This window comes from Rattus norvegicus, chromosome 18, assembly GCF_036323735.1.
Source record: "Rattus norvegicus strain BN/NHsdMcwi chromosome 18, GRCr8, whole genome shotgun sequence".
In the NCBI taxonomy this organism is placed as follows: domain Eukaryota; kingdom Metazoa; phylum Chordata; class Mammalia; order Rodentia; family Muridae; genus Rattus; species Rattus norvegicus.
In genome coordinates, this window is record NC_086036.1 from 63,782,460 (window position 1) to 63,806,741 (window position 24,282).

General features: G+C 47.9%; 1 protein-coding gene, 1 long non-coding RNA gene and 1 pseudogene across 15 annotated transcripts in view; 2 read left to right on the forward strand and 1 right to left on the reverse strand.

Moving 5' to 3' along the window:
• The window catches only part of Tuba1b-ps3 (tubulin, alpha 1B, pseudogene 3), a 35,938-nt pseudogene extending 27,185 nt beyond the window's left edge, over positions 1 to 8,753 (forward strand).
• The window catches only part of Ldlrad4 (low density lipoprotein receptor class A domain containing 4), a 329,078-nt gene continuing 311,425 nt past the window's right edge, over positions 6,630 to 24,282 (forward strand). For 4 of the 14 annotated variants that reach the window (XM_039097103.2, XM_039097098.2, XM_039097112.2 and 1 more), the window contains exon 1: positions 8,698 to 9,034. The gene's annotated coding sequence lies outside the window, so the exon portion shown is untranslated. Of the gene's footprint in view, positions 6,693 to 8,058; positions 8,202 to 8,293; positions 8,373 to 8,697; positions 9,035 to 24,282 lie in introns of those variants that run through there. The other 10 variants (XM_039097104.2, XM_039097100.2, XM_063277574.1 and 7 more) reach the window with 7 other exon arrangements.
• LOC134482959 (uncharacterized) lies at positions 9,569 to 23,085 on the reverse strand. The gene is made up of 2 exons (XR_010059728.1): positions 22,395 to 23,085; positions 9,569 to 14,271 (listed from the first exon to the last, which is right to left on the reverse strand). It is a non-coding gene; the product is annotated as an uncharacterized LOC134482959 (long non-coding RNA).

Sequence of the window (24,282 nt, forward strand, 5' to 3'; positions counted from 1 at the left end):
CAACACACAACCACACACACACCACCACAACCACACACACACACAACCTCACACACACACAACCACACACACACACCACTACAACCACACACACACATACACACATACACATACCACACCACCACAACCACATACACACAAACACACACACACCACCACAACCACACACCACACACATATACATACTCTACCACAACCACACACAAACACACACACCACCACAACCACACATCACACACGCACACACCATCACAACCACACACCACACACATCACACATATGATATACCACACACACCACATATCACACACACCATACCATACACACATACACATACCTCACCACAACCACACACACACCACACACATACACACACACTCTATACACACCATACACCACACACATATACATACTATACATATACCATATACCACACACATACACACATGTAAACACACACACTACAACAATCACACACTGTACATCGCACAGCACATACACATCACACCATACACACACACCCCACCACATACCACATACACCACACCACACACACATTCTACACACATCATACACCACACACATGCATACACTACACACCACACACACACACATACACACACACACAAACACATACATTACCACAACCACACACACCATACATCACATACCATATACACGCATCACACTACACACACACTGCACACAACACATATACCACATACATATAAACATGCATGGGCACACATACACCAATCACAAGAAAACCTCAGACCTATTTGAAGTCTCAGCTAGCACCTTGAAATTCACACACACACACACACACACACACACACACACACACACACACACAGAGAGAGAGAGAGAGAGAGAGAGAGAGCGCACCAGAGCCAGAGCCAACAGATTCCCTTTCAGCCTCAGTTTAAGGGTACCTTGACATTTTAAAAACTAATGTTTTCTTTAAGTTAATTAATCAATTATCATTGTGGAAGTGCTCGAACGCTGTAGCAAACACGTGGAGGTCAGAGGACAACTTTGCGGAAGTGCTTCCTTCCTTCTACCTTTATGTGGGTTCTAGGAAGTAACTTGGACCACTGGTCCTATGTGGCAGTTACCCGTTGAGCCATCTTGCCAGCCCTGTGCCTTGGTTTTTTTGTAAACAAAAGAATCCTAAAGATGGCCTTTGGGCTATCAGTGGTTGGAGGCTGAGGTTGACTGCTGAGATGTGTTTGCACAAAGCTGCCATGTCCACGAAGACACTGACATCTTATAGAGTCGCACCTGGTCATGACATTGTGCCAATTTTGCAGGCCATGACATAAGGAGGGGGCTGGTCAGCTGCAAGTGTTCAGAGGACAAAGGTAAGAGTCCAGAGATGGAGGTTCGTGGAGAGAGGCTGGCAAAGCCATGGCTGGCTGACTTGGAGAAGCTGAGGGACCCAAGTGACAGAAGACCGCGGTTTCTCTGCCTATACAAAGCAGCAAGCCAAGTTCTGGAAACCACTCCAAAACCGTGCTCAATGTCTGACCAAACTTCCCAAGCTCAATAAGGCTCCCTAGTGGCCAGGGCTGTTCTTGGAAAGGTGTTTGAGGAAGCTGAAAACCCACTGGATAAGAATGTACTTGCAGACCTTTCTGAGACTGGCTTCCGCTTACGGACCATCCCCTGGGAGTCCCGAAACTCATGAAAGTGCAGAGATGTTAGCTTGTGCTTTAATTGTGCCAGCTGAGAACAAACTGCCTACTTAACAATTCTGGCCTGGACAAGATTTGACCTTACAGAGCCAGGCAGTGGTGGCACACACCTCTAATCCCAGGCTCGAGGATCTCTGTGAGTTCAAGGCCAGCCTGGTCTACAAAATGAATTTTAGGATGGCCAGGGCTATTACAGCCCTGTCTTGAGAAACAAAACAAAAAATGAACCCCCCAAAAATTGGCCTTGCTTTTAAATGTATTTATTTTTCTTTCAGTGGCTCTGTGAATTGAAGGGGTTTGCTTAAACTCTAGTTGCTACGAGCCTCAAGCAGACGTAATGTACCTGTATCTACACGTTTAGTTCCTGACAGAGTTGAGGTTCTCCTTTATTGTAGGTGCTGTTAGAGTTAGAACCTGGAATGTTTTTTGGTGGCCTGTCAAGATTGCTGCCATTGGCAAGTGATGGAACCTGTAAAAGGTAAGAAATTGTGTGTGTGTGTGCGTGCACATTTGCGGGTGCACACACCACTGAGGCTTTGTGAAATGCCAGTGTCTCTCCCCAACTCTTTGCCTCCTATCTGTCATGACATGAACAAAGTATTCTGCCACAAATTCCTGTCACGGTGTGTTTGTTGTCTTGGATCAGCCTAGAAACACCAGGTTAAATGATCATGGGACTTCTATAAAAATGTGAGTCAAGAGAAACCTTCTGTCTTGTTAACTTGATTATCTCAGAGGTTTTGTTATGGTAACAGAAAGCTTAACATCATGAGGTCTCAAATAGAACGGTGAGCTTTCTTAGGTGTTTTCTGCCACTAGGGTCTACGTCTCACTACAAATAAATCAATCTCCTCTCATCAGCAGAAGAGGGCCCGGGCTCTGAGAATCGATAGCAATTGGTCTTTATAGCTGACATCTTGTAGGCTACATGTTTGGGGCTTTACCTTATTTTCCTTTTCCTTTTGGGAAATGATTAGGAGGAGGGATGGAGGGAGGCATAGGATATCAAGCAGGCAGAACAAAAACATTTGTCTGGATAATACTTTTATATGCTAACTTATATTGGTCTTTATTGCTGAGTAACAAGTTGCCACTAGGTCAGTGACTCAAGAGAATGTTAACCATGCATGAGCTCCTGGCCTTGTAGAAGTCTGGCCTGGCTTGATTATCTGCTCAGTGTTTCACCTTAGGCTGCAATCAAGGTACCTACCTGAGCCAGGGTCTTCTTGGAGGCCCAGATCTCAAGGCTCACATGGGTGAGGTTCCTTTTGAGCCATCAGTGTGATATCCACTAGATGACACCTAAGTTTTCTCCTAGATCCCACAGGCTGCCCTCCTTCCTGCCCACGGGTTGCCCTTGGTCTTCAAAGGCTACCCAGAAGAACGACTTTGCTTTCAATAACTGTTACTTTGTGACTCTCTGGCTTCCTACCAGCCAGCTGTTTAAAGACTCAGAAGAGTAATTCAGGTATCTCAAAGACATATGTAGTAATGTGGTTACTAGCTAGGCTCCTGTTCCTTGTGCCAGCTCTACTTACACATAAAAGTGTGTGTAGGCACAGGACTAGTATCATTCGGTGTTCACCCAGGACTGTGTGGCCTCGCTGACTTCACAAAACACATTCCTGTAGTTTCTCTTTTCTTGTCTCCGTCCAAACTGACAACATGTTTTGTACTCTGAAACCTTAGATGCAAAGCTTTTGGAATGGGAGGAAGAAAACAGCCCGAGACCTTTTCTCCCTGATCTGCAAAATCTTGGAGGAGTGTTTGAGGATACCCAGAAAAGTAAAAATGTGTGGCCTTTTGGAGGCAGCATGGCCATGTTGGAGGCGGTGTGGCCATGTTGGAGGCAGTATGCCTCTGTGTAGGTGGGCTCTGAGCTGTCGTAGGCTCAGACTCCATCCAGTGTGGATGAAAATCTCCTGGCTGCCTATGGATCAATGTGTAGAACTCTTGGCTCATGGTTCTACATGAAAATCAGTACCATGTCTGCCTGCAGGATGCCATGCTTCCCTCCATGATGATAATGGACTGAGCCTCGGAAACTGTAAGCCAGCTTCAATTAAATATTTGCCTTTGTAAGAGTTGCCTTGGTCATGGTGTCTCTTCACAGTGATAAAACCCTAAGATATTAGTGTACATCCGTCTGTCTGTCTGTCTGTCTGTCTCTCTCTCTCTCTCTCTCTCTCTCTCTCTCTATCTATCTATCTATCTATCTGATAGACTGTTGTAGCTAGAATTCTAGTAAAAGCTATGATAATACAAACACATGTCAGTGTTCTGGTTCGGTACTATGTGTCTCTGAATTTACATGGGCTTTTAATTCCCACCGTTATCAATGTTAAGAGGAAGAGACATTGCAGAAGTGGCCAGGACATGAGGCCTTTGTTCTCACGAATAGCACTACTATACTAGTAAACTATGATGCTCAGCCTATACATACATCCGAGTAACACGGATATATTTGCTATGGTAGACGCTTTTTGCTTTTTACTTCACATATTTATCCTAACTGACATTTTTTTTTTTTGGTCTTTTTTTTTTTTTTTTTCCAGAGCTGAGGACAGAACCCAGGGCGTTGCGCTTGCTAGGCAAGCGCTCTACCACTGAGCTAAATCCCCAACCCCCCTAAAAGACATATTAACTGATGATTAACTTTTAATTCAAAATTAAACTAAACACATGGTTCTTGAGTTTTGTGTCATGAAGCAGACAGATCAGGGGAACCCGGAGGACGGAGGCTGTGACACAGACCTTAGACTTACATCTTCTTGCTACTCGACGCCTGACTCTACCCGCCCTGGGGGCTGGAGGTGAGGTGGCTCGGAGTCAATGACACAGACTCTGCGAGCAGGTGAGAAACGCTGCAGCAAGCTCACAGAACATGGCCGTAAGCTCCTTTAATATCCTCCACCCTCACCCCACTGGTCCCAAGAAAGCAGCTCTTCTAAACAGCAGTCCCTGATTGGCTGGCATTGTCTGCACCGGCAATCCTTGGTCTCTCAGGCAGTCCTCAATTAGGTCCTCCTGCAGTAAATGACCGCTATTTACATAGAGACGGCCCTGCTGTTCCTGCTACAACCAGGTAGAAGGAAAATCCAGTGAAGCTTCCAAGGGAACCGCAAGGGGCAGGCTCAGTCACGTGGTGTTGGCATGGTCACGGGGAGGAGACTTGGACGTTATGAGGGATGCCTTGTATCGGCACGTGAGCATAACCTATTAGCAGCACCAGCGTTCATTCACACCATGCAAATGAGTCCATACCTTTCTTTGTGGCAAGAGGGCTGGGTGTCAGGTATTTGGGGGTAGAATAGGGCGCTTGTGCTAGCTTTTTATTTCTTTGATGACAAAGTTGAGAAAATCGGTTGGAAAGGAGGTTATTTCTACCTCCAGGGTTCAGAGTTTCGAGGCTATTTGCTGTAACTGCTGCTTTTCGCCTTGCTGACACAGTGTATCATATGGTAGCAAGTGGTAGAGGAGACCAGGAAGCAAAGAGCCGTGGCTCCCAACCTTCCCAACTCTGCAACCCTTTATCACACTTCTGACTGTTGTGGTGACCCCCTTCCCCACAACCATAAAATTATTTCACTGCCACTTTGTAACTGTAATTTTGTTACTGTTATGAATTGTAACATAAATATCTGATATGCAGGATATCTGATATGGGATCTTCAGAGGGATCTCCATCCACAGGCTGAGAACCATTGGCAGAGAGTGATCGGAAGAGGCCAAGGGCTCAATATCCCTTCAAGGGCGGGCCTCCAATGCTCTAACTTCCCCCTAGGCCCTACCTCTTAAAACTGTTTCCCATTTGTGTCTTGAGCTAAAGACCAAGCTTTTAACAAATGAACCTTCATGGATACTTCATGTCCAAACCATAGCAGCGTGCATCGTTCTTTCTGCTGTTCTCCCCAGTCCCCAGTTTTTTTTCTTTTTTTCTTTCCTTTTTTTTCGGAGCTGGGGACCAAACCCAGGGCCTTGTGCTTGCTAGGCAAGCACTCTACCACTGAGCTAAATCCCCAACCCCGCCCCCAGTGTTTTAGCCCCTCTCACCAACTATTATCTTCTTACACTTTGGAACATCATCCAAATAAAAATCAAATCACAAGTATTATGTTTTTGGCCTGTCTTCTGTGAGTAAGTAAATACTTGGGACATTTATCCGTGTTGTGTCTATCAGTGGCTCTGAATTAAGCTGCACTTAATCCTTGCTTATATGAATGTGCCTCGACCTACTTATCCCCCATGCACTTAGGACGGTGGGTCGTTTTCAGGCTTCCTTTTGCATTTTAACAAACCAGTTTGGCAAAAAGTTCCCAGTTCTTGTGTTGTCTTGGTCCTCTTGTGTTCGTTTCTCTTGAACCACCCTGGAAGAGGAAGTGCCTGGTATGTACATTCCGATGGCCCTCAATCTATCTAACATGTAGAAAGGTCAGGTTTTGAAAACTTGTCTATTTTAGTGAGCACCTTCTGCACGGGTTCCATGAAAGTTGAACATGTGTTCACACGCTTACTGGCCATTTAGAACTCCTCGTTGTTAAGCATCTGTTCAGGTAGCTCACCATTTTTTTTTTTTAAACGGGACACCCCCTCCCTTAAGGAGAACCATACTTAGAGAGTCGGGTTCTATCCAGTCTTCAGTTAGGACAGGAGATAGACACTCAGCGACATTAGACTGTCATAGTTTGACCAGAAACACAGAACCTTTGTAAAAGATGTGGACTAGATTTGCTGAGGGAGGTAAGGGCTGGCTGATGGGATGAGGAACTGTGAAGTTGGTTTGGGGGTGCGGCATGCAGTGTGGTGCTACAAGGAGAGACAAACCTGGGTTGCCTTTGGTCGGTTCCACAGGGTTCCAAGCCCCGCGCCTGCCCCGTCCCCCTTTACACTGCTCCTCTTTTAGCTGGGATCTGAGCATCTCACAACTGGGAGCAGAGCAAGCTGCCTTAGTCGTGCCCGGGATGAGCTCAACAGAACTGGATGTTAAAGCGACCGAAGGTAGGTGGCAGTGTAGTATGCGGATTCAACACCCGGTGTTGATGGGGCCGTTTAGCAACGCTAAACCTTTATCTCGGTGGATGGGGGCACAGCACTAAATGTTTCACAGCCTCAACGTCATCATCTGTAAAGTGAAGAACCGCTCGCTCTTATCGTGAGGGTTAAGTAAAGGCAATCTGTGAGAAACGCTTATCACATGCTTCTGCAATGTGGCGGATCACCTACAAACATGGGGCGCTGCGATGGCTGAGAAGAACTGACGACTTGAGAAAAACTGAATGAAGATAATATTCCACTAGCGGAAAAGTTACTGATAACTGCACGTTTCAAAATATTCATTCCTCTCGTATCATAAAAGTATGAGCTGGGAATGGGGGGGCGTTGAAAACTGTTACCCCTTTAATAATTTCCATCTCTGTTGAGTCAAACCTGAAACTTGGGTTCACGTATCTTGACGTCTGCTGGGAGGCTAGTTTCGGCAGAGAGGGACCCAACTCTCTGATTGTGTTGACTGCAATAAAATTGGCAGTGGCGGCAATCAATCTCCATCAAACATGGTTGGGTAGACAAGAGTCTGTGCTCGTACTTCCGGAGAACCGATGACCTATTTATTGTCTGCATTTACTGGAGGTCCTGTCCAGGACTTTCGTGGGACTTGGAGGTCTTTCTTCAAGGGCAAAGGGTCATAGCTCCGGGAGACAGAATCCATCCACTCCACTGTCCAATCCAGACCCATTTCCCAGAAGAGGGCAGGATACTAGGGGAGTCCAGAGGATTCTCTCCAATCTGGAGGAGGGGGCTCCCCCCAGAAGTTTAACCCTTCCCACTCGCTGTCCTGTGGTCCTACTATGTGCCTGAGAGCAGAGGGTCAAGTTTTGCTGCCGGTGTGCTTTCACAGCCCGGGAGGCAGCCCACCCACTCCTCAAACCTCCCGTGGCCTACCCTACCCGCAGCGAGCGCTTGTCTCGCGCCCTAGCTCCAGGCTCTTTACAGGGCTCAGGGTCCCGGGTGTGCTGCGACCTCCCCTCTCTCCTCCCGGGAGCTCGGGACCCGCAGCCTGGGGGTGGGAGTGTGTGCACCTGGGCGGGGCCGCATCCCTCGGCGGCGCCCCCCGCCCCCGCCGTCTGGCCGCACGCCGGGTCCTCGCCGCAGAGCCGGGGGAGGAGCGGCCGAGGCTGAGTTGAGACAGACCTGGCCTCGGCGCGGTGGCGGGACGCGGGCCCCAGCCCGACAGCACCGGCGCTCCCCCTCCCTCCCTTCCTCCCGTCAGCCGGCGGGGATCCCCAGCGAGCCGGGGAGGAGCTGCGGCGGCCGCCAGACAGGCTGCAAGTCCTGAGAAGGCGAAAGGGGGGCGGGGAGCTCCGAGAGCCCGGTGGCAGGTCCCTCTTAAAGAGCTACGCCGCGCCGAGTCGCGCCACCCGGAGCGCTGCCCCTCCCCCGCAGCCCGCAGGGCCGGTGGCCGAACTGCACGGTGGGCGGTCCCGCTCGCCCATCCAGGGGCTGCGGCAGGTGAGTGCCGCCCGCCGCGGTCTTGGCGTCTGGCCGGAGTTCACCTCTGAGCTGGGGCGGGCGGGCGGGCGGGCGGGGGAGGGGGGCGGGGAACGGGCCGGGATGCCCGCCAGACTGCGCCGGCGGCTAGTGCTCTTCCAGTCCCCGGGTCCCCGAGACCCCGCGCACCAGGTCTGTGAGGTTGCGTTGCGGGTGGGCGCGGAGGGCTGCCCGGGCGCCTGCCCATCCTCCGAGCGCTCGGTAGGCTGGAGTCTTGCCCACCGACCGGGACCCGGTGCTCTAGAGTGTCCCGCTGTAGCTGCTTCATCCTGCAGCACCCAGAGCCCCGGTGGGCGCAAGGGTGCCTGTCCCAAGCGGCGACACTCCCAGGCCTGCGTGAGAGCTACCGCAGGCTTGGGGGGCTGGAAGTCAGCAGCGAGAAGGCAGCGCGGGAGCGGCCCCGAGTCGGCACCGCAGGCTCCCCCTGCACCTTGCGCCCCGGAGCTAAGGCTCCAGGCTTCCCAGACCTCAGACCGTCTCCCCGGGTCCCCCCTCCCCGCCCCCGCGCTTTGACGTCTGCCGCGGGCTGCCCGGGGCTCCTGGCATTGGCTGGCAAAGTCGATTGTCTGGGGCGGCTGCTGTTACACTTAGGCTGGGTCTCCGGGCCGGGAGGAAGCAGGCGTGTGTTGAATTTCTCTTTGACCCTCACGGTGGAATAAACAGGAAGCGAAGAGCACCCAAGCCGAAGGGCCCTGCACTTGCCTTTGTTGTGGGCTCTGCGATCTACAGACTGAAGGAGGTTTCCCGGGACCCCTGCCCGGTGTGCCGTCTGGGCACGACTGGGGGCGCGCCCTGTGAGTACGCTGCTGGGAGACAGCAGGCTCTCTGTGCGTTCACTAGCTGCCGTGCCACAGAGAGCATTTGCTTGTTTGTTTTTAAACTTTTTTTCTTTCTTTTTTTCCTTCGTTCGTTCTTCTTTTTTTAATTGAAGGGTTCTCGGTGTGCAGAGGATTCAGGACCACGGGGACGCGTGGTGGGTGGGCGTCATTCCAAGAGCCCACACCAGGCGCATCTGTTCCGGGTTACCTGGAGAGGCATCTCCTTGGCCAGTCAGGACAGTGAGAAACTCGTTAAAACAAGCGGGGCTTCCTAGCTTCTGCCCCAGCATAGGAGTGAGTGTTGAGTGTCAGTGACCACATCAGTCAACATCATGTTTTGTTTTTCCACAAAGTCTCTTAATGAGCTAGAACGGATTATTTTGATTGGCTTTTCTTTTCCTCTGAGCTATCGTCGTCTCCTTCTCCTTCTCCTTCTCCTTCTCCTTCTCCTTCTCCTTCTCCTTCTCCTCCTCCTTCTCCTTCTCCTTCTTCTCCTCCTCCTTCTTCTTCTTTTTCCTTCCTCCACCTCCTCCTCTTCTTCATTGTTATTTATTTATTTTGCCATATTGCCATCCCTGAACTCCTCACTAAAAGTTAGAGTTAATTATGACTGTGATATGTAATAGTGTTTTTTTTTTTTTTTTTTTTTTTTTTTTTTTTTTTTTTTTTTTTTTTTTTTTGGAGCTGGGGACCGAACGTAATAGTGGGTTTTTGTGGGTTAGGCATTGTGGGATGTGAAGGGTAGAGACGGGAACCCTGCTGGATCTTCAGAGTGCTGGAGTGGGGAGGTAGCTTTTAGTGGCAGTTGGTTTTCCTGGCATGCTGATACCCTGGCTTTCCTAGCACCTGGTACAAAAAGTAAGGGGCTATGTAGGGCTAGCATTGCTAGGCCCACCTTAGAATGCCTCTTTCTGTTGGTTTCTATTGGGTGCACCCAAACCTTACCCTCTCACTCTGGACCTTCAGGACAGTGTATTGGATTTCATGGAAGGTTCTATGAAGTGAGCACACCCCAAGCCTGGGCCTCATTTTGGATGAAAGAAATTGACAGTCTTTCCCTATGGTTTAAATTCAGCTTACTGGCATCATACATTTGCCTTTGCACATTCTTTTTGGAATATAGAATATGTGTTCAGTAGAGAAACAATACCAAACTTGAGTCATTATGTGGACAATAATGGGTCAGACTATTACCTATATGTGAATTTTAATATTGGTTTTCTGTCATCCCAGCGATAGCTTAATTCTTTAACAGATTAACTTTTCGATTAATGTAGAATACAGTTAAGAATTAGAGCTAGGACTGTAAATGCCACAGATTTACTGATTTGTAGGTACTGTTCCCCTTGTTAAAACGACAAACCTCTCTAGTTTCTTAGCGTTCCGCTCTTAACCACTGGAAGAGTTCGCTGCCCTTGTCTACGGCCTCAGTTCCTGTAAGTTTGCATTTGTGTTGGAGGGCCTCTTGCCCACAGGTATTTAAGGCTATCTCTTGAATCCTCTTGGGTGCTTGGTTTTCATGACCATGATCCTGCAGTGGAATCCTGCCAGGGCCAGCTGCTTCTGACGGGATTTTGTGGCAATCTGTTGGCACATCGTTTCAGGTTCAACAGTTCTTTCTCCACCCCTGCCCATTAGGATATATACATCCACAGGCGAATGCTTATTCTCACGCCCCTAGCATTTCCCCCAACCTCGGACTGTTCCAAGGATAATTCTCTTGCCAGGCGCGGTTAGAGCAAGGACCTGTCTGCAGAGGTGTTTACAGTTTGGGGCTGTGCTGTAGTCTTGCTTGACTTAACAGCCTGGCAGAGGAGCCCTGTGGCTCATGGGTCACTTTCTGTTTTTTATCCAGGTTGCTGGAGGAGTTGAATCCTAGCTTTGCAGGAACCTAGAGAGGATGACTTTTATGCCTTGCGGGTATAATGCCTATGCTTCTGGCTGGCTGGCAAGGAAAGACCCCAAACTCTGGATCCCAGTGCATGTACCCCACATTAAGTCAACCACTTTAAAATAGTATGCAGGGCTGTCCTGTTATCATATAAAGCCAAAGCCCATAGGATTCTGGGGAGGAATACATGCAAGTGTATAGACTGGTTAAATCTATAGAAATCCTGGTCAAGTTTCCTCTTCTTTCTTCTGAATTTGGGAGTATGGAGCCTCTGGGATATGTGTCTTTTTTGGGAGGGGGGGGTCAGAATTGACAGGGGACACTCAGAAAGGAACAGCTGTGAAAGCCTGGAAAATGTTAGATATTCAACACTATTCATGCGGACACATGCATTACCTGTTAATGGTGGCAAATTGCAGCATCCCTGTCTTCCTTTCCTTCCTTGGTCCATCCATCTCTCCTCGGAGCGCTTGTCCCCTGCTTCTTCAGTCCTTTCCTTTTGGAGAAAAATCTCCCAGAAGGCATTATTTCTCTGATGTCAGAGTCACTTACTGCCAACATGGGCTGTTAGATAGGAAATGCATCTTGACCTATATTTTGAGGGTACATGAGAAGTGGCATATGAGTTTTAACCTAAGAAAATAGGGACGTGCGGAGATGGCTTAGTCCGTAAGATGCTTGGCATGCAAGTATAGGGACCGGTTCAACATCCCTGGTGCCCATGTAGAAGCCAGTGCTGAAGATATAGAGCTGGGCAGATACTTGGAACTTGCTAGCCAGCCAGTCTGGCTGAATTGGGGGAACTCTTAGATTCAGTGAGAGACCCTGACTCAAAACATACGATGGAGAGAGATTGAAAAAAGACCTGATGTTGATCTCTGGCCTGCACATACATATGCATACCCATAAACACATAAACACACACACACAGCCCACACACAAATATGGGTAGAAATCTGCATACTATTTGAATTTTATAACCCCAGCACCTGCCACTTTTGGGGGGGATTGTGTGTGGGTGTGCACATGTGCTCATGTTACATGTGTGCATTGCTCATGTTCATGTTGGACAAGAAAAGGAAATAAGCAACTGCCTGGACTGTTCACAGATGTAGATATATTGGCTTCAAATTTCCAATTAACATTGGTTTTCCTCTGTTACAGGAAGACTTGAGAATAATGTCTGTATTGTTATGTATCCATTTGATTTAAAGATAGATTGCTTTTCTTTGAATTCCCACTAAAAATGATACTGTGACCTTTTTAGGATTTTTTTTTGAGGACTTCTCTCTCTACCAAGCTTGTTTTTCAGCTGGGTCTTGGAAATTCTGAAGAGTGTAGCTGTAATTTCTCCTTTGATTGGCAGCCGAGAGCTTTCCTGGACAAAAATAAGGCTCTACTGTGCCAAATGGTTGACTTTTCTAGAATAAAAACTCTAAAGGGTATGCAAAAAGTCTTCTGGTTAATATATTGGCATTCCCAGAACCCACTAAAACCCTGACAGCCTGCCAGCATTCACTTAATGAGGACGCAGAATGTCTGGCTCTAATTCCCATGAGTGGAACGAGGTGGGGGCTGGATATCCACACCCTTTATTAATTTTTAATGACTGTATTTTTGTTTTGCAGATTTTGCTTCAGTACCCCAGTAGCCTCACAGCTGACCCCACATCGCCCCCACCCCATTCATTCATTTACTTGATACGGGAGAATAGGGAAGTGGCTGAGATCACTGACAGATCACGTGTGACCGCATAGGTTCTTTTCGTTGCTAGTTTTCTCTCGGTTTCTTTTCCCTCCCTTCCTTAGTTTTTGGAAGAGGAAGAGAGAAAAAGAAACAGCGAAGATGACAACTTTTAAAAAAGAACCGTGTTTTGTTGTCTGCTGGGAAAAGAGAGGCATTTATGAAACTTTTAGGTTTGTCAGACAGTTTATATGACAGTGCAAGTTGGTGCTTGCCAAGCTCCAGACAGATTGTTAATGTTCCATGACAGGGATAAATAAATTACTGCTGTCTGCAACAGGCTTGCACTGCAAACCCACTGAGCAGCTCAGCTGCTGTGTGCTTTTCTTGGGGCCTGGTGGGAGTACAGCTGCACAGAGGCCTCTGCCTGCTGCCTGCAGCGCTGGGACCTGGCTTAGAGGTGAAAAGGGTGTGTCTCTCACTTTTATTTTGGGCTTTATGATAGAATCCACTTACCAAATATCTGCTCCCCACCTCCCTTTTATTATTATTATTATTTTTTTACAAGACCGCCCACCTCTGTCCCCATCTTGGTCTTCTGCCCCATACCCACATTCCTCCTCCCAGCCTCCCACGAAAGGGAAACATTTGTATCTGCTAAGAGCCCGAGGTAATCTACAGTCAAGTTTCAAGCTGTTTACAGTGGCGTTCTCTGGGCAGCGGATGAGTATGTGCTGCCTGGAAGGGGGCTGGGTGGCACTCCTTGGGCATAATGTACTTTTATCATGGCAGTTTGGCGACTCAGCTGGCAGAGTGACAGGTGTAATGGACCTAATGGTCTTGCTCTAGTTAGTGGACACACTGCTCATATTACAAAGCCACCTCATATGCGGAGCCCCGGCCAAGTGATTTGCAATTCTCCTTGCAGATAGGACTCTGGGCCTGGCTTATTAAGTGACATTAAGGTCAGGAATCGGGTGGGTGTGAGAAACATGTGTGCGCCCTTAGCCACCCTGTTTCTAGCCACCCTGCAGCGACTCTTCAAAGCCTTACTTGGAAAAGGAAATAACCCATCCCATCCCCTCTGGCTGGCCCTTCCTTCTCACGGGGCGTGGTGGGGGACCCTTTGGTGTGAGTGGACTTCCTGCTCTTGGTGTTTGCAGAATGTAGGCTTCCTGCCAACGGTGCTGGTTCCTGTGTGCTTGCCGGCCACTTCGCTCCAGATATAGGCAGTTGTTGGGGCAGGCACAAGTCAGTGTTGTTTCTATTGCCTGTGCCTCAGGGACTGGCAACCTGTGTGGAGACTTAGGGCAGCAATTTCTGCAGTAAAAGCTCACTGTCTGTCTAAGGCCAAAGCCAGAGGGCCTCTTTCTGAAGGACTCCTTGAACCTGGTCCGACCTGCTTGGACCCCGGCACTTGGTCAGATGGCTATGGTAGGAATTTCACTTATGTGCTCTGCTGGGTCCTCTTCTTAGTGCTGTGCATCTATAAGCTGATATTGATCTCCACAGCAGCTCTGTGACAGACACTGATGCAAGTCAAGAAGTTATCCAGGGGCTGGGGGTTTAGCTCAGTGGTAGAGCGCTTACCTAGGAAGCGTAAGGCCCTGGGTTCGGTCCCCAGCTCCGAAAAAAAGAACTAAAAAAAAAAAAAAAAAAGAAGTTATCCAAAGTCATGTAAACATGTAAATAAAAAAGTGGAATCCTGAACAGCTCGGGCCATCTGGCTAAGAGATCTGTGGCTTTGACACTTTGAAAAAGGGCTACCCAGGCAGGCCACACATTCTTCATCAGAGGCCATATGAGCTTGAGAAGGAATGCCTTGCCATTTTTCTGCTGGACTCTGGGTAGGCCCCAGTGGGATTCTTGCTTGCTAGCAGCATGCCCAGGGTCCTCCTGTCTGTTCTTCTACTTCCATATTCCCTTCGCACCCTCCTTGTTCTGATTCTGCTCTCTGCTGTCTGGTCTGTGGAGAGAGCCTCAGTTCTGAGAATGGGACGAGAAGTGGCACCTTCAGTTCCTTGACAGGAAGGCAAGGCTCAAACCAGCGGAGGGCTTTTCCATGCCCTTCAAAACTGCCCATTCCTCTTTCTAGAGTGGTCTGGAGGAACTTGACTGACCACTTTCTAGGGATGAAACAGGCTCGCAGAAGGGCATGTGGGGTTGAGGGGAGGCTGGAAAACTTCAAAGTGTCTATTTATGTAGAAGGATCTTGGAATACTTTTCCCTTTGGCTCACATTCGAAGAATGTGAACGTGATTGAGGTGTGTGTGTGTGTGTGTGTGTGTGTGTGTGTGTGTGTGTGTGTGTGTGAGAGAGAGAGAGAGAGAGAGAGAGAGAGAGAAAGAGAGAGAGAATGAAGAGTCTGTACTGGGCACCACAGGGCATCAGTTAATTAGCCAGACACAGAGATTTGCATATACGCCCTGTAAATACTTGTGTATCTTGGACCAACACAGAGTCCATGAAGGTTTGAGATTATAGGAAGAGCTAAGCTCACAAGAGATGTACATATGAAGTTGGGCCTGACTGAACAGCCCTTGCCGTGTTTGGAGGTGTTCTCATGACCTCGGGATAGCAAAGGGTAGCTTCTAAGCTCATATCTAGCAGACATTTCTTGGGGCCTGGTGTACGGACTGTGTGTCATTCCTTTGTGAATTCGCACCATGGCACCCACTCATTCATTGCAAGACGTGTTGGAACTTTTATCGGGCTGGTCCACAGGATGGTCTGGAAGGTTCTGGGTGGGGAGAGGAGCTCTCTCAGTGACTATCCTGGTCTAACCTCTATCTTATATCCCCAACACGGTGAGCTCTTAGAACTTAAGCCTCTTATAGAGTAGCTGTATTTGTCAGTATCTGGGTAGAAATAAGATTTTTTTTCCCTTCTCTGTTCATTTGCTACTGAAAATAGAAAGTACAGAGAGAAAGAAGAAAAGTAAAACTGACTGAAATTGCCTACGATTCCACCATCTCTAGAGTTGGTCAGTATAAACAGTTTCGTTGATTCTGTTCAGTTTATTAACTTGATGTAAACTTACATATAGAATCTTATTGATCGACTGCAAAATCATATATAAAATTTGTTTATATCTTTCTTTTAAAACATTTTCAAATGTGACTTATATATTGTTCTGAAATATTTCTATATTTTTATTAGCATTGTATATAGTGTTCACCTTTATGAATTTTTAGAAAATTACTACTAATATTGTATATGTGTATCTGTGTGAGAGTATGTTCCTGTGGGTGTTGGTGCCCTTGGAAGCCAGAAGGTCATAGATGATTCCTTCAAGATGGAGTTACAGGAGGTTGTGGGCCAACCCATTTGGGCGTTGGAAACTGAACTCAGGGCCTTTGAAGAGCAGTATTTGCTCTTAACTGCTGAGTCATCCTTCCAGCCCCTCCTCTGTAGTTTTGTTGCTATTTTTAAAGAACTGTTTTAGGGTACTGAGACCGATACTGGTCTTCTCCATTATAGATAATGTTTTACTGAAGAAATTATTGAAAGTAAAGGATCCCACTCTGTAGCCCAGGCTGGCCTTGAACTTACTATTGTAGGCCAGGTTGGGCTCAGTTTCATGGAACTCCTCCTGCCTTAGCCTCCTGAGTGCTGGGATTATAGACCTGAGCTATTACATCTGCCTTAAACATTTCCGTATAACATACAGATGTCAAAGAGTTTTCTAAAAGGAGAGTTGATGGATATGAGAGTTTTCGAGGGTCTTCCAGAAGTCGGCCAGTTGGTTCTGAGAGTGGGTGGGACAGCTCACACCCTTGCAGATACAGGAGCTACAGGGTGACTGTGCCATATTAACACCGACCATCAGTGCCAACGTCTTCGGATGCTTGACAGTGAAATAATACAATTTTAATGTTTCTACTCCTAGTTCTTAGTATTAAAAGTCTTGGTTTGTATCATTTGAGTTATAAGGAAACCAGCTGTTTGTTATAGTTGTTAAGGGCAAATGTAATTGGTGTTTTAAATATGAAGTTAATTTTCCTTAGCTAGATTAAGGGCACATTAACAGCCCAATAATTTATAATTTATTTATCTGTCTATCTATCTATCCATTATCTATGTATCTGTCATCTATCAATTAATGTATCATTTATCCATTATCATCTATCAATCAATTGATTTATCACATTTATCTATAATCTATCAATTAATCTATCATCTAGCCATCTATCAATCGATCTATCATATATCTATTATCTGTCTATCATCTATCTATCTGTCATGTACATGTATGAGCAATTACAGAATTTCATGGCAGGAGGCTGCTCTTGGTCTTTTTTATTCTCCTCTCTCTCTCTCTCTCTCTCTCTCTCCCCTCTCTCTCTCTCTCTCAGCATGTATTTGGAGATTTGGAGTCACAGTAGAGAAATGGGGGTCAGGAGAGGACATGGGTCAGCATCCGACTGCTCGCATAACATTGACCTTACACAGTCAGTTTTCTTTGACCACATTTTGAGAGCAATAGATCCAGTGTGCTCGTGTCCCCCTCCAAGGATATAGACTTAGAATGCAGTTGACGGTATCAATTGAAGCTTGCTTCTTAAATGTCTATGTCCTCTGTCAAGACACGCCATGCTCTGCATGCTTGTACTCGGTGTTCGACAAACGTCTCAACCCTTCCAGACCTGTCGGCTCCACAATGCCTTGTCTGCCAAACTGTTTGCTCCCAAATCTTGAGAGAAATGAAAGTCATTTTAGCGGGCTCTGCTTCATCCAAGCTGGCATTCATCAAGAGGTTAGAAACAGCCAGAGTGGCAACTGTTTCAACGGCGGAAGGATACAGGAGTTCAGGAAGACATCAGCAGCCCAGGGCTGCTTGTAATTAGTGTTGCAGCTATTTTCCTAGGCGCCTGCACGGTGTAAGGCATTCATCTGTTCTGTGAGTGCGTGCTGAGGGCATGACTCAGTATGCCCTGCTGCCTGGGAGACAGTGGGCAGGGTCCATGGGACTGTGCAAGCAGTTTCTGTTTCCTGTGAAGCCTTCACAGAAGTGTTCAAGGGAGTAGAGAGATGGTAAGGACAGACTGCAATGCAGCTAGAGCGGCTGGCTGCTCCTGGAGGCACTCTGTCCCATCTGTCTTAGTGTTGGGCCTTAGGGTGGGTTCTTCTGTATGTCTGGAGGCTCAATGAGGGCCAAATCCTTCCTGAGGTACATATTTGTTACCATGGGTACTGGGCAGAGTGGATGATATTGTACCTATACAGTGATCTGGCTAGTTTTATGTCAACTTGACACAGGCTAGAGTCATCTGAATCGAGGGAACCTCAACTGAAAAATTTTTTTTTAAAAAATTGAGATCCATCTCTAGGGCATTTTCCTAATTAGTGATCAATGGGGGAGGGCTCAGCTCATGGTAAATTGTGTTTTCCCTGAGCTGGTGGTTGTACATTCTTTAAAAAGCAGGCTCAGCAAGCCAAGGGAGCAAGCCAGTAAGCAGCACCCCTCCATGGCCTCTGCATCAGCCCCTGCCTTCAGGTTCCTGCCCTGTGTGAGTTCCTGTCCTGGCTTCCTTCAGTGATGAACAGGGATGTGTAAGCGTAAGTCAAATAAACCCTTTCCTCCCTGAGTTGCTTTTGGTCATGGCGTCTCATCATAACAATAGTAAATGTAGCCCCAGCTGGCTATAATAGTAATTGTAATTACATAGTTATAATTAGCTCTACATAATATGTTTAGTGAAGGAAAACTGTGTTATTTGTTTCTGATAAAGGCGGGGTGGAGTTATTTAATGGACCTCTCAGTGTCTTGTCTGTAATGTCTTCCCTTGTGTAACTGCTATAATAAAGTGTGTGTATCCCATTTTTAAGATCTGGGCACACTTCAGTCACTGAGGAAGGGCCCTGTCCTGATGGACGAGGCTGTCCCTGCCTGATCCATTGAGGAAGCTGAGCTGTGACAGGGGGATGAGCATAAGTCCTGGGGTAAACTGCTCCCAGCGCAGGTGGAGATGTAGGCAGACCTGTTTCTGGGATCCCCATGGGTCCCACCACTGGGCTTTTCTCTCACCTGCTGCACCTCTAACCATCGTCCTAGGGCTCTTGCCCTGCTCGGGCATGGGCTTGGAGGTTTTGTGACTCCAGTGAGTTTCTAGGTGCCATACCTTACTTTGTGGTTCTCCAACACAACCATTTGCCCGTTACTTACGTTTTGGAAGGGCCAAATAAGGTAGGGTGTGTGCAACCAGTTGGGAGAGGCTCGCTACCGTGCACATTGCTGCCTAAATGGAAGTCAGATATGAGGTGTTTGCGAAGTGACTGCCCAGAACTGGAATGTGTTCAGAGGCCCAGTTCCTGCTCTTTGGGGACTGAGAGAAGAAGAGGAAAATGGAATATGGTATAAGAAGCAGTCGGCAACTCAGGGCAGGCTCATGAGCTGGCTTATAACCAAGTCTAGTCTCAGAAAAGCACTGTACGTGGAGAAGACCAAGGCCACTAGGTCCAGAGCTAGTGAAGTGTGGGTGCTTCCTCAGTCCGGCCATCTTCAATCCTCTTCTCTCTTTTTTCTAGAACTCATATTCTGCCCAAGCACTAGGTACCAGGACTGCAAATATCACTGTCCCCAGGTGATAGACGGCAGATGTGCACACTGTAGTCACAGCCCCACACAGGAGAAAGGGGAGGCTTTCTGCAGACTTTGGATAATGCAGGGAGATGTTAAGAAGGGCTAAAGGTTGTGCTCTAACTGTGTCCCTCGATGGCATCTCCCACCTCCCTGGTCACATGTTGAAGTATAATCCCCCGTGTGGCAGTATTGAGAGCCGGAGCCTCGAGGATAGCGGTCCTCATGCACCCCAGTGCTCGGACCCTTTAATACAGCTCCCCATGCTGTGGCGACTCCCAACCATACAATTACTTCCTCCCTGTGGCTTTGCTTCTGGTAGGAATCGCCATGCAAATTTCTGATAGGCGGGATGTCTGTTATTCAATTCCTGTGGAAAGGTCGTTTGACCTACAAAGGGGTTGTGGCCCACACCAGTTGAGAACCGTGGCTTCAGGAGGTCATTAGGCCCGCAGTGGGGAAGTGCAGTACGATAGAAATAAATGCTCAGGCCAGGGATGTGACTTGATGTAGGGGAAGGATGATGTGGGTGTCTTGTGTGGGTGTCATAGACGTATGTCAGTGCTTACAGCTCCTGAGTTTAAGTTTAAATTATTTCTTATTTCTGTTAGGTTCCTTCCTTCCTTTCCTTCCTTCATTATTCTTTCTTTTTTTTTCTTTCTTTTTTCCTTCCTTCCTTTCCTTTCCTTCCTTCCTTCATTATTCTTTCTTTCTCTTTCTTTCCTTCCTTCCTTCCTTCCTTTCCTTTCTTCCTTCATTATTTTCTTTCTTTCTTTCTTTCTTTCTTTCTTTCTTTCTTTCTTTGTGGAGAACAAATTCTTGGTCTCTGCTAAGCTACGTAGAGCACTGAGCTGCACTCCCAGGTTTCATGTGCCAACAACTGAAATCCATACTTCATTGATTTGCTCTCACTGATTTACCTCATGGATACTTAAGGACCCCTTTCCCAGGTTTTGTTTAGAGGGGCACAAGGTGAGGCAGCAGCTTAGGTGACATGAAAAGCTAGCGCATTGTTGACCCAAAGAAATAGTCATCAAGCCATCAGGGCTATTTACCTGCGTTTGCAGCATCGACCCTGCTTTAGCTTATGAGACTGGGGGGTTTTAATGTGGTGCCTTAAGTCTGTGTGTTCAATGTGCACGAAGCATAGAGAGAAGCTTCTTTCACTGGCTCCATGGAATATGCACCATGGGAAAGATGCAAGAGAATTAACCTCGAGACACACGGATATTCATGCTCAAGACAAGTGGGAGGTAGTCTAGCATTGGGGATATTGAAGGGGCAAAGTCTTCCTAGGATAGACCAGGCGTGGAGGGGTCCATGCAGGTTTTGTAGTTGATAAATGCCACAGGCCAAAGGGTGGGTCAATTCTCAAAGATGCACAGGGTGAGGGATTTTGTTGGGAAACTAAACAAGGACAAGGGGTGCGTGTTTGGTCAACATCGACCATGGCTTGCGCTCACTAAGGTCATTGTTCATATTGTGTCATGGTGTGCGGCTACAGAAACACAGGACTGGTTTAGATGTGGCTCTTCCCATCACACCCCCCCCCCAAAAAAAAAAAAAAACCACATCAGGACTGACAAAGAAAAACAATCCCGTGCTGGCCAGCTCCTGTACTGGGGCAAACCTCGGTGATAATTAGCCCATAAAGAGAAAAGAGTGGCTCTGGCCCAGGGCTTTAGACATTCTAGTCTCATTGGTTTGGGGTCTGTGGAAAATCAGAGCATCATGGTAAGGAATTGTGTGGCAGAACAAAACAGCTCACGTCCTAACCAGAGAGTGCAGGCAAAGACTATGTGATCTGGCCATCACCTTCGAGGGAAAGGCCACCAAGACCTAAAGACGCCGCTTGTGCAGAAGGCCGTGCTGTGTCCCAATCCTGCCACTCTGGGGACCAAGCCTTTGGGAGGACACATTCACTCTAGAAGTTACTTTGGTTATGCCTAAGACTTTCTGTGTGTTCACATTCTCAAAACTGGTGAAATTTCCTACCCTACATGGTTCACACAAGGAAGCCAGATCGGCCACTTTCATGTGGGAACGACAGTGCTCTCTGCTTGCAAAAGATTTGTAACTTTTTAAAGCTTTTCACGGACAACATCTAATTTTGTGTTCCTTGGCTTTATGGAGCAAATAATTCATGACGTGCACATAGAAGTGTAATTAATAGATTCATTCCTTCTACAATGTACCCTTTTAGGCTGGGAGTAGAATTCAGTGTTTTTTTTTTTTTTTTTTAATGTGCAAAACCAAATTGGAAGGCAATCTCTCGGTACTGTCCAAGCCACACAACAGGCAGTTTCTTGAGGGCCATCAAGTCTGAGGAACTGCAGTTGGCGGCAGAGACAGACACATAGTCTATGCGATTTTGAGAGGCTAGGGCGAAACGCTTGAAATTGAATTTGAAAGTATACATGGTCAAACCAAGGAGAGTAAAGGAGCCAAACTGTGAAACCCTTTCCTTTCCTTTCCTTTCCTTTCCTTTCCTTTCCTTTCCTTTCCTTTCCTTTCCTTTCCTTTCCTTTCCTTTCCTTTCCTTTTTCCTTTCCTTTCCTTTCCTTTCCTTTCCTTCCCTTCCCTTCCCTTCCCTTCCCTTCCCTTCCCTTCCCTTCCCTTCTTCCCTTCCCTTCCCTTCCCTTCCCTTCCCTTCCCTTCCCTTCCCTTCCCTTCCCTTCCCTTCCCTTCCCTTCTTCCCTTCCCTTCCCTTCCCTTCTTCCCTTCCCTTCCCTTCCCTTCCCTTCCCTTCCCTTCCCTTCCCTTCCCTTCCCTTCCCTTCCCTTTCCTTTCCTTTCCTTTCCTTTCCATATTAAAAGAGAGTTTTCTGGGGGGAGCTCTTCAAGGGCCTCAGAAAATGTCGGACAAACACGAACTTATCCTGATGTTGGCTGTGGAGTGGGAGCTGGGCAGCACAGCCCCTTCCTGGGTTTGCTTCCCACTGACTTCCGTCCACAGTCTAGCCTCTTCCCCCGACCACCCCCAGTCCCCCAACACATTTTTGGCTTCTGACCGGGTACAGTGCGTTCAGCCATGGAGATACAAGTAGCCTTCAGCTCCGTTTCTCTCCCTTTGGCAAACACTGCTTCTGTCCTCTGTCCCTGCTGGCTGCTGCGTGGCCCTGGTCCCTGGTGCAGCCCTGGAAGAGTTTGCACTGCTAGCTGTTGCATCTATCCCCTGCTCACCCTGCTGTGTATGAGGCTGTCTTCCTCATGGACTTCTGTTGCCAAGCATCCCAAGCCCCTTCCTGTGTTCCAGGTGTGAACACTGCTATTCTGTGGCCACGGTTTCCTGCTCTCTACCGTGAAGCCCCAGGAATTGTTGCCTCTGGTGACTGGGCTCCTGAAGCTGCATGAAGCTGCCTCTGAAGCTTTCAGTGCTGGTAGGGTGAGAGCAGACTCCCTCCTGTCTCTTGAGGCTGGTAATAAAGTTCGAGGGCTGGCATGTCTGATGGCTTTCCTTGGGTCACCTTGGGTCAGCCCCTCTCAGTTTCCCAGGAGAGCAGCAAGGACAGGTGCTTCTGCTAAAAGGGCTCGAGGTCACTGGTCAATAGTTCAGGTGGCAAACGGAGTACTCTCTGATCTCTGGTGATTGGTTCGCATGATCAATACATGCTGAGTAACTTCTGCAGAGGGCTTTCCACATAGTTACCCATCGTGAGTTGGCGGAGGGCTTGGCGGGGTGGGGAAGACTCCTCTGATGAAGGGGTCTGCCTCGCAGGACACCGCAGACGAAACACACTCTGTATTTGCTTAGAAACTGGGTATGGGTGCCTTAATAGATAACTTGTTGTTTCGTCTACCCTTCAAGTCTACTGCCTGACATCAGAAGACATGGCAGCCATTGGGATCCACCAGGCTCACTTTCTTGTTTACTGTTGCTAGGATATGGCAAGACATCCGGGGTGGGGGGGGTGGGGGGGTTCTTCTTCCTCCTGGAGGTGCTGGAGAGGGATGTCCCATAAAGGCCAGGAAAGAATTTAAGAACTACTCTTGAAAGCAGGCTAGAGAATTTAGCACCCTCTTTCTTGAAGCATATTCCTTCGAGGACCTGGTTGTCACTCTGAGTGTCATTTAAGAGAACATTGTCTAGGCAAAGCAATCTTTGGGTATTGGGTCTCCCTCGGCAGCGTGGCAGGCCAACTGAACCCTGCCTGCGAGGCACAGTGGGTGCCAGGGCCAGGAGGAAACAGGGGCCCCACTTTATTTGTGTGTGGAGATATTCTAGACAGAGGCAGAATCCTTTAGTTGTAGCTTGGAGTGGTTATGTTTTTACATAAGCCCGGTTTCCAGTCTCAGGGCTCTTACCCCAGGATGCCTGCTGGGTAGTTTCATTTCCAAGTGTCTGAGCCGGGGTCCACAAACAGGAGCTGGGGTGGGTGTGGCTCAGAGGTAACGTGCTTGCCACAAATGAACAAGACCCGAGGTCTGGTCCCCAGCACTGCAGAAAAAGGAAGAAAGGAAAGAGGGAAGGAAGGAAAGAGGGAAGGAAGGAAGGAAGACGCAAAAATTATTCAAACCATATGGTGGCCCCATTTGACCTCTGTCTGATCCATCAGTGTCCCCTGGAGTCCCGGTTGTTCTCTAATGTCCCCTTGTCTTCTCCCTGCTGTCCTTCTGTCTCTCACTGTCTCATCCTGATCACTGCCAATTCCACCTGCCTAGTGATTCAGGTCTCACATTTGGCACCTCTAACCCCCTGACATCCAGTCTTTGATTAAATCCACTCTTCACAGCATATACCCCGTGTGTGTTCCACCCGGGAGCCCCGCTGCCTTCCTTTAAAGTTCCTTACAAATAGTTCCTATCCCAGGGTCTCTGTGGTTTCCCTGCCTGAAACCTTGATGTATGTGCCATCCTGGCCTTTGGTCGGGTGTCCTGCCTTGTGTGGTGGCTTTTCAACCGTGCTTTGTCTTGTCTGTGGTATCCTATGATAGATTCTGGGAGTTACCTCTTCCTAGAGAGCTCTTGAGAGCGGACAATTCACTGCCCCATCCATTGTCCACAGCAGTTCATTATTGCTCTTTACACAGACAAGCGGGCATGGGAGCTAGAGACCTTGTTTGGTATGGGC